The following is an 11,203-nucleotide window of genomic DNA, read 5'->3' as shown; positions in this document are numbered from 1 at the left end:
TTGCACCGAGTGTTCAATGTGGACCGTCGTCGACCATGCTTCCCACCATCACTGGACACATCAGAGATTGCAGGACAAGTTCAACAGATGGAGGAACTCAACGCAATGGGGACCATTGCTTCCTAAGGGGGGAGGAATGATCCAGGTGGATGTTGGTGGCCACCCACCAACCCATTTGGACCCCCACAACTGTCTCTTTCAGTCTTTTCAGTTTCCTAAATTACAGCACAGTTTACTATTTTTAGCAGTTTTTCGGGTCCTGAACTTCCGGAGCCGTTTTGAGGCCCTAAACGACGTTTTTTGGGAAATCTGGGGGTAACATGGGTCCTGGACCATGTTTCCCTTCCCAAAGTGGTAGTACTCGGATAGATCTTTCTAACGAGCTATCGTACGCGTCAAACGGAGATCGTATGCCAAAGTTACGACCCCGGGAAATTGATGTACCAATTTACCCAAACGGGGCCCACAATTTGGCGGTTCATCTTCTAGGGTTAGGTTTTGGGATGTGAAGGGTTTTTCATTGTTTCTCAACAATAAATAGGCCTTCGAGCCTCATTGTAATACATTTTCGGAACAGTTCAGAGGCATGTAGCTGCCACATCTCTTCTCAGAGATAAGCTACCATCGCCCTAGCTAGTTTCTTTCCATTTCTGTTTGTAAGCATATTTCAGTATTGTGCAATAATGAAATGAAGTATTATTTCCGCTGCATCTATGTGTTTATGGTTATTGCATCTCTGTATTTATGGTTATCTCTGTAATTTGTTGCATTCCTGTTTAAATCCGGATCACGAGTGTTCGTTGAAGAGGGTTGTGTCGATCATGATGCCTGTGTGGCGTAGATCGTAGAGAGAAAAACTGGCTATTGGAGCGTTGTCTAGTATAATTGTATCCAGCAAGGTTGCCAATGTAAGCATGGAAATTGATTTCTTTAGGGAGTCCTAAGTTAAGTTGTGTGAGACCAACAACAAAAAGGAAAGCCCCCTTATCAAGTTTTTTTATGTACTACTGTAAGCCCTAGCTGAGACTGAGACCGACAGACACATTAACATTTAGGTCGTCATGATTAAGGGGAGGTGTTAGAATATAAATTACGTCATCTGTGACTTTTTATATGATGGCAAGTCATCAATGTGAGTTCAGGGGAGGTGCATATTTCTAGCTTGTGGTGGGTGGTTGTTTTTGTATTGCGTGTTCTCAGACCCGTGGGGTGTGGAGGCTCAACTGAGGCCACTGGTGTCTCCTTCTGTGCGAGAAGTTAGAGCGATATCAGGTGGGTGGTCCTTTGTTCATTCCAGTGGTGTCGGGAATCCAAAGATGTGCCCTATTCCTCGCTTGGGGCATTCCTCCACCCAAGTGCAGCCCAATTCATGAAATTCTAGCCCAAACATGTCCAGGTCTAAGATCAAGATGGCGAGTGGCAGTGGTGGCCCAATTCAGGGTGGCCGGAGTGGTGGTGAGTCAAGCCGCATGACATCAGGGAGCAAAGGAGGTGGGCTGTCAGGGAGCTCTAGGAGCACACGACCTGCTGCTTGGGGTAGGAGGTGAGGGGTCTCGACGTTAGCTCGGGGTGGCCACACTTCGCATGTCCAATAGTGAGGGGGCTCGGCTCGTCGTGGTGTTTCTGGGTGTTGTGTACTGATGCGTCATGGTGGTCGTGGTCCGCGAAAATTTTGTTGTGTTGAGCAATGTCGGGACTTGATTCAGTCAATTATGGAGCATTTAGATATTTCCTAGCGGGTTCGATAGGAGGAGCATACTTAATTGATAGTAGCTTTGAACAAAATGCATTACTTCCAGTTCCATGTCTGGGAGTGTGTAGTGGTGGTCTGATGAGGGTAGAATTTATTATTAGAGAAGATTGAGAAGATGGAGGCTTGGATGGCCCATTTCGAGTAGCATGTCCAATTCTCCTTTCATTCTTCGCTGCCTCCTTGAACAACCCTAGACAATCTAGCCTCCATCACTTTTGACGACTAGCATGGATACACGTGTTTTATATGTTATGTCTCCTTATGTGCACTGTGTCTCTTTATGTTTTTATGTTTCACTATCATCCGCTTTCAGTGATAGTCAAGAAACCTGGTTGGGGTGAGACTACATGTGTTCTCCTTCTGATGTACCTCTTTTTGGATCCATAAATAAAATATTGACTTACAAAAAACAATGGTCATATTAAAATTAAATTATAAACCCTACGTATAATATTAAACCTTAGGAATATGAATTCTTAGAACAATAAACCTAAGGGATCAACATTATAAACTTAAGAAATAATATTAAACCTAAAGGATTAATATTATAAATCCAAGGTATATAAACCCAAAGAAAAATATTATAAACTCTAAAATAAGCATGGTTGACAATGGTTGATTTTCATATTGAGACAATCCTTGTCACAATGCGATGTTGGACTATGGTTGACCATGCTAGAGCATGATTGATTTTCATATTGAGAAAATATTTGTCACAATGCGACATTAGACCATGGCTTACCATGCTTGATTTTCATATTGAGACAATATGAGTTACAATGTGACATTAGACCATGGTTGAGCATGATTGACAATGGTTGACAACGATTGATTTTATAAACAATGGTTAAACATGGTTGACCATGATTGACCATGGTTTATCGTGATTGATTTTATAAACCCGAGGGAACAATAAACCCAAGGGATTAATACTAAAAACCCAAGGGATTATAAACCCAAGGTATATAAACGCTAAGATAAATATCATAAACCTTTAAATAAACATGGTTGACCACGGTTAACTTTCATATTGAGACAATATTTGTCAAAATGTGACATTGCACAATGCTCAACCATGGTTGAAAGTTTATATTAATAAACCCAAGTGATTGATATTATAAACTCAAGGGATTAATATTAAAACCCTAAGGGATTATGCACTCAAGGGAATAATATTAAACCCAAGCGATTAATTTTTTTTCCTAGGAAAAAAGCGTAATTTTATTAGTGAAAACAAAATTACATGTTACATTTTCAAAGATTCATAGCAACATCAAGTACATGACTGATGATAGGCAAAAACATACAAAAAAAATAAAGAAGAACAATATACATTTGGTAAGAAATCTAGGCTTTTCTCCCTTTCTTTTTTTCCACCTTGTGACATTCCCCTTGGGATGGCAAAGAAGAGACAAGTGGAAGCTGGTTGTGAGGACTAGGTCCTACATTGTCCTTGTCTAAATCTGAATTTTCTGATGTATGGCTACGTTTATACCCACTGCTTTCCATAGCTTCCGGCATGTTTGTTGTTTGTACCTAATTTTCATGTATTTCATTGGGTTCCTAAGTGAAATCCCCCTACTTTTCTGGTACTTGTGATGTCTAGTTGATCTTGGTTTGTGAGGATTCCTCCTCAGCTTTGTCTTCCTCCACTTCCTGTTGGGGTGGAGGGAAATTCCATCCTTTTGCCTGCTTCCCATTCTTATTCCTTCTGAAGGTGTCTTTTTTGGCTTGAGGGCATATATTTTGAAGATTCCCTATTTGTCTGCAAATTATACATCTGAAGGCAGTGTTTTCATAGTCTAGAGTCTGAGTCCAGTTCATCTTCTTATGAATTAGTTGTATGCGGTTCGGAAAACATTTGTTGAGGTCTACATCCACACAAATCCGAGCATGTGTGTAGATCCTTTTGTCCAATCTTTGGGAATCTGTCTTGATATATTTCCCAATGTTGTTCCTGATACCTGTAAGTATGCTCTCATCCCAGAAATGTAGAGGGAGATGGTGCAAACGAATCCACACTGGCATTCTAGAGATGACCATAGTGTTTGCATTGAATGCTGGGAACCAAGGAGTGATGAAAAGTCTCGTCGTTCCCCAGAACCATGGTCCCTCCTGCATAATACTGTCTCTGGCCTCTGATGAAGGGAATTTTACAATGAAAAGTCCTTTAGAGCAAAGGTGTATTTCACAATCTAGTGACGAGTTGGTCCAAATCCAATGAAAAATTTCCACAGTTTTTGGCCAAAAACAATTAAAATGACAAATAATAGCTAGTGATTTGAAAGTTGCACAGTGCACATCTACTTCTGTATCATCTATATTAAGTTATGGGATTGAGTTCAATAGCTCCACGATGTATGGGCTAGAGGATGAACCCTCCTATTTTTTTGGTTCTGTCATTGTTCTTTCCCCTTGCAGTATATTCTTAAAAGAGGGACCTCCTTTTATTTGGTTCCTATTGACTTTTGAGTTTTTCAAAGTAGTGGTCTTGAAGCCCTTACCTGCTTTGAAATTTTTTTTGGTAGACATTGTGCCCCCCCTTAATCTCAAGTTGAAGGAAATGGTGGATACAGATTGAATATGGCAATCCCGTAGAGATCGGATATTTTCTAATGCTCTACCTCCATATATCAGATTTTGCATATGAGCAATATATCCAACCCTCTACATAATGGAATGCTTTAGGAAATTCACATTATCTGCTTGACTAACCCAGACTGATAAGGAAAGCCTAGCTGGAGTTTTTATAAAAAATTGAAAACGATAAGGGGTTACCAAGAACCGGTAGCCATCCTCCCGCTTATTACCCAAAAGCCTCACGACAAGGGGAAGCCCATGAGCCACAGAGGGCCAGAATGAGTGAATATGGCAAAAGAAAAAGCCAGGGCCATCGCATCGAAGGCCAATACAAGCACACGGGCCGACTACCACTTGGGGGGACCTGTGCTGACATGAAACAACAACAAAGTATGTCTTGAAAATAGTCTGTTCACTGCCTCTGTTTTTCCTGAAGCTGGAGAAGCCAGGGAAAAGGAAAAATTGTCGCCCAAGTTGACAAGAAGCCGTAGAAAATGATGTGTTCGTCCTATGCCCACCTCTGTGCCAAAAAAACCCCCAAGAACCCACAATAAGACATTCGACAACTTGCCTTGTGCGATAAATGACCCAAGAGGAAGACAGGGGCCGCCACGCGATGCGACCCAAGATTGGTAGGCGTCCAGAGATTGGAGAAACGCGTGAAAAGAAGCCCACTCCAGACGCAGGGACACCAAATCCGACGGCTTCAACAGAACACAGAGAGCCCACAACAACCCAAACGACCCGTGTGTAGAGACCTCCAAAGGCCCTTAGAGCAAAGGAGTCCCAAGGAGGCAGGACAAGATCGTTAAAGCCTCCGGATACAAACCTCTCCAACGCCCCATTGAACCTTGTCCACCATTCGAGCCATTCAATGAACAAAGTCAAGTGACCGCTCCCAAAAACTTATTTTTGCACTGAAAAACGTTAGGTCTGATTTATTCCATTTTTTTATCAATTCTGTGGAGTTAAAAATAATATGCCATTAATATTATAAACCCTAATATAAATATTATAAACTTGGAAAAATTGAAATGAGAAAACGACCCAAACATGAATCTTTGAAAAAAAATTCGACGGATTCATTGAGCTTCGGCACCTTTGACAAAATTTTGACATATTTGTTGAGCTTGTCATTTACGACACCTTTGGTTTTCTGTACCTTCATTTAAAATCGCCATTTTTCTCCTTTTAAAAAAATTGTGATGTGTGCAGCGCTGATGGGTTTGTCTCTGCATATGTTCGCATCCCTTCAATGCACGAGGTCTGGAATTTGTAACAATCCGACAATTTGGTAAGTTTGTCGTTTTGTGCGCAATTTCTTCTTGGTTGAGCTGAAGATACCCGCACTAAGTATTTTTTTTACATGTGCACATTGAGCCTCAGCCTCTCCCTACCCTTGCTTTTTGTTTGTGAGCCCAAAACATTTTGAAGCATTGCTCTATCTGAAGTCTTATGTGATTTGGGGTCTTTTCTCTCAACTACTCTTAAAGAGTCTTACATTCCTATGTTATGATATCATGACGAAAATTGAAGAAAACAAAACGATGGAGCAGAGAATTTCTCTTTTTTATTACAAATCAGTGAAATAAGATTACATTGAAAACATTACTAATAAATGACTGGAGCGAAAATCTATTAAATTAGACTAACTCAAACTGAACTAGAATACTTAGAAGGACAATTTTGACACCTAACAAATAACTGGAATTAAATTCTCCAACATTTTCTACCAAACTGTATTTTAGATCTGCCCCCAAAACTTATGGCTGTAACGTAAAAGATATAAACATTCAAGCTCTTATAAAGTGATAAAATAAATATTTGTATTACTTAATCTCATTTCGAAGCTCGTTGGCATTCACGAACATTTTTAAAGAATCCTAAAGAGATTATATTGAATTTCAATCAACTATGTTTTGCACATATCAAATTAAATCTTGAAGAATCTTACAAGGGTTTCCAAATGAACCTTAATAAACAATCAAAATAAAAGAATTTCAAATAAATTTGGAAATAAAGTGAATTTAAAGAAATTCAAGTTGAATCTCAAGATAAAATTCTTGTGGGAATTCCACCTACAAGATTCTATAAACTAAAATTTAACAATTAAATTCCAGTTGCATTGCCCAGGCATAATTGAAAAACCTAAACTTATTATTAAAATAAAAAAATTATTGAAATTGGCAAAATTGATCCCGAAAAATACACTTAAAAGTTATCATTTTACCTATTAATTAAACTATACTCAACTTTAAAACAGTTTAAAACTAAAATTTCGAAATCAAACTGACAAACTATATAAACTATCAAAGAATTTACCTAGTTAGACTGTTGTTTAAATTGGCTTTCAAGAATACCAATACAACGTTGAAGTTAATTGGTTTTCTTTAATTCTCAAGTCCCACCCCTAGGAGAATTCAATGCTTCCAATGGAAGGAGGATTCCAGGCAGTATCAACGTACCACAGCATTGATACAGAATTATCTCATTTGTGTACATGTACATCAAGACAGATGTCATCCAATAGGTAAAAAGTTAGAGGACAATAGCAAGTGAACCGTTCCAAAAAGAACATTTTGGGTGTAATTATACTAATAATCATAGTTTTCAGAACTAAAAAGCATAATTGTATTATATTGAGACTACATAAAGGTTCTATATAGTACAAATATTAAGCTTTTAGAAGCTGGAAGATCTTGATCGTGAAAAAAACTGAAGAATGTGTCCCTTCATGAAGGGAAAAAAACCGATCTGAGTTGTTCCACATAAAAAATAGATACAACTTTTTTATGCAATACATGTGGATTTCTGAGATGTAACCTTGATTTCAAAGATTGTTGGACATCCATATATCATACATATACGATGATAAAACAAAAAGGATGAAGAAGGATAGACCTGGATAATCAAAGGTGAGTTAAAAGCCGGGGATTGAGAAGCCCTGAATGATAAAGGATTTCTCACCATATATTACATTCATGGACTAGGAACATGTTTCTAGTAGAAGACCTTCCTTTGACAGGCTGTCCGCTTGCTGGTTCTGAGCTCGGTAAATGTGTTGAATGGTGCAATCTTTCACAAGTCCCCAAGAAAACATAATCCTGTCCATCCAACCTGTGAGGTGTGGGATAATAATAATCATAGTTACCAAGTTCATTCATTCATATTGGGTAGAAAAAATAGCTTTGTGTGATTATAGTAATAATTATAGTTACCAAGTTCATTTATATTAAGTTAAAAAATTAGGAAATTTACATGGGTTGGATTCCCTTGATAGTACACTCATCTTAATATGACAAGGAATTTTCGGTATGATGAAAAAAATCTGTGTTCAGCAGTATGAGAAATCAAAATTTTTAGGTTAAAAGAATTATATTAAAAAATTGAAATTAAATCAATGTAGATTTATCTTAAATATGAATCTAACATGAGTCCAGAGAAATCTAATTTATTCAATTGTAAATTTTAAATTTTCCATTCAAACTATTTTACCGTATAAAATCTCATACACATAAAAATAATATAAAGCACTATTTCCTAATCAGCAGAGTATGAGTGCAATTTGAATATTAGATGATCTGTTTCTGTCTCGTCACAAGGCCACTCTCATTTTTGGCTCAATAAGATTACACATATCAAATGATCGCATTCAATTGATTTGCAATCCCTGCGACTTCTGTTCACAATCTCCATTTCACGCTTCGACGCAATTACTTCTCAGCACCATCTTCTCGAAGCTTTACCAAACTCTCAAGTTTTAATGATTTTTTGGGTTCTAATGCTCTTTTTAATGGAGAAAATAAAAATCTTAAGCTATTCTTTCAAGAAAGTCAAAAACGTAGGAATGAAAAAATAGCAGACATTTTTTTGTCGGGGTTATAAAAAATTTATTGTTTATCTTGATTAATAAAAATGTCAGTTGTTGTTAGTGTGATTTTTTGGGAGTTTTTTTGGTGGGTTTTTCTGTTTTAATTTTTTTTACAAGAATTTATTGAAACTATAAGTTTGATGGAGAAATGTCAGACCAGGAGTAACTCCAAACTAGGCAAAAAACTGATTCATAAATTTCATTAGGTAGCTATTGTTATATACATGAATGTGACTGATCAGTTCATCTTCTTGATGACTGTTCACATTCCACATTCACCCAATCGCAAAGGATTAGGTGTCAACATTCCCCCCCTTAATCTGAAGGGATGTTGGTGAGTCCAAGCATCGTTCTGAATCTTTCAAGCTTTTCTCTTCCAAGCGCTTTGGTGAAGATGTCTGCAATTTTCTCATTTGTGGAACAATGACGAAGATGGATTGTTTTGGCCTCAACATGATGTCGGATCAGATGATATTTAGTATTGATGTGCTTTGGACGATCATGGAACTTTGGGTTCTTGGCCAACTTTATTGCAGAGGTGTTGTCAATCATGAGTGGAGTTGATTGTACTTGTTTTACCTGCAAATTTTCAAGAATTTTCCTGAGCCACACAATTTCTTTCGTTGCTTCAGCTGCTGCCACGTATTCTGCTTCTGTTGTGAAATCTGCTGGAACTGATTGTTTGCGTGATCTCCAAGAGACAGCTCCTGATCCAAGACTCATAGCATATCCTGAAGTAGATACTCCAGTTTCTTTGTCTCCATCGAAGTCTGAATCAGAGTATCCAATCAAGCTGAAGTCGTCCACCTGTGTATACTTGATTCAAGGTCTTGAGTTCCCTTCAAGTACCTTAGAACTCTTTTTGCAGCAGACCAATGTCCCTCACAAGGCTTTTGCATAAACCTGGAGAGGATTCCAACAGCAAATGAAATGTCTGGTCTGGTAGTAGTGAGGTAGATGAGACTTCCTATAAGCTGTCTATACTTTGTTGCATCCTCAAATTCCTTTCCTTCAATAGATGTGAGCTTTAAGTTTTGTTCCATTGGAGTAGAAAGAGGATTGCACTCTGTCATGCCAAATCTGTTTAACAAATATCCAATGTATTTCTTTTGAGAAAGAAATATGGATTTTGGATGTTGGGTTACTTCAATGCCAAGATAGTAATGAACATAGCCCAAATCAGTCATTTCAAAACTTTTTCCTAATTCTTTCTTTATGGATGCAATATAGCTTTCATTGTTCCCTGCCATTAAAAGATCATCTACATATACCACAAGATATACAACTGTTTTGCCAACTTTCTTGACAAATAAAGTTGCATCATCAAGATCAAAATGATTAAAGTTGAGTTTCAGAAGATGCTCAGTTAATTTTTCATACCAGGCTCGCGGTGCTTGTCTGAGGCCATACAAGGACTTCACAAGTTTGCATACTTTTTGTTCATGTCCTTTCACAGCAAATCCTTCAGGTTGGGACATAAAAACATTCTCTTTTAGATCTCCATTCAAGAATGCAGTCTTTACATCCATTTGATGGACTTTCCAACCGTTCTGAGCTGCTAGTGCAAAGAGTGTCCGAATGGTGGCCATTTTGCTGTGGGGGAAAAAGTTTCCTCATAATCGACCCCTTCCTTCTGTGCAAAACCTTTTGCCACAAGCCTAGCTTTGTGCTTGTCAAGTGAGCCATCAACTTTGTACTTGTTCTTGTAGACCCACTTGCAGCCAATTGGTTTGGTTCCAAATGGAGGGTCAACCAGCTTCCAAGTGACATTCTTTATGAGGGCATCATACTCCTTTTTCATCGCTTCTTTCCATTTATCATGAGAAGCAGCTTCTTTGAAGGAAGTTGGTTCAAAATCTGTAGACAAGTTAAATTCACAATCATAAGTAACATCCATATCAACAGGTGAATTAGAGTCATCTACATCACCTCCATTTTGTCAGTTTGAATTTCTGGTTCCTGTTTTTCCAATTTCATCAGGATGAACACTTTCAAGTGTCTTTGTCAGCCACTTTGGGGGACCTTTCTGAGATGGTCCAGGCTGCTCTGTTGATTGAGTTGGGACTGAATCAAGATTGAGTCTCCCATTTCTATCAATTACATCACTTAAAGCATCATACGTTGTTGGAGTTTCATGCAGGGGAGATTGTTCTTCAGAAGAAGATTCCACATGTTGTTCTAGTATAGGAATCCCCCCTTCAAGATGTGGAATCTGATTATCAAATTCTTGAAATGATTTCGTTTTTGTGAATCTATCCAAGCGATCAAGTTGCCGCTCAACAACATTGTCAGAATTGGATGATTCAAGAAAAATGACATCTCTAGTTACAACAAACTTTTTATTTACTTCATCATAGAGGCGGTATGCTTTAGATGTGTTTGAATACCCCAGGAAGATACACTTACGACTTCTAGCACCAAGTTTGTTTCTATGTACCTTTGGTATCAAAGCATAACAGGTGGAACCAAAGATCCTGAGATGTTTTACCGAAGGAACATGTCCATACCACAATTCATAAGGAGTCTTGTTTCTTATAGCATTAGATGGACATCTATTCTTTATATATGCAGCACATAGAACAACATCAGCCCAAAACATTATCTTTACATTTTTGAAGAAAGGCATGGATCGTACCATATTCAAAATTGTTCTATTCATTCTTTCTGCTACACCATTCTGTTGGGGATTATAAGGTACAGTTGTTTGATGTTTAATCCCATGTTGGCGAAGATAGTGTTCAAATTCATTTGATGTACATTCTTTTCCATTATCAGTGCGAATAGACCCAATATGAGATTGTGCATCATTTTCAATCCATTTATGAAAATTCTTTAATGTTTGAAAAGCATCAGATTTGTTCTTCAATAAATAAACCCAACACATTCTGGTGTAATCATCAATAAATGTCATGATATATCTATTTCCATTTGCAGAAGGAACATGCATTGGACCACATAAATCTGAATGAATGAGTTCAAGCTTCCTATGTGCTCTTGAA

The sequence above is a fragment of the Pinus tabuliformis genome, chromosome 9 (assembly GCF_031772625.1).
Source record: "Pinus tabuliformis cultivar Carrire ecotype Pingquan chromosome 9, CPIR1, whole genome shotgun sequence".
In the NCBI taxonomy this organism is placed as follows: Eukaryota; Viridiplantae; Streptophyta; class Pinopsida; order Pinales; family Pinaceae; genus Pinus; species Pinus tabuliformis.
Note: the sequence above shows the minus strand (reverse complement) of the source record.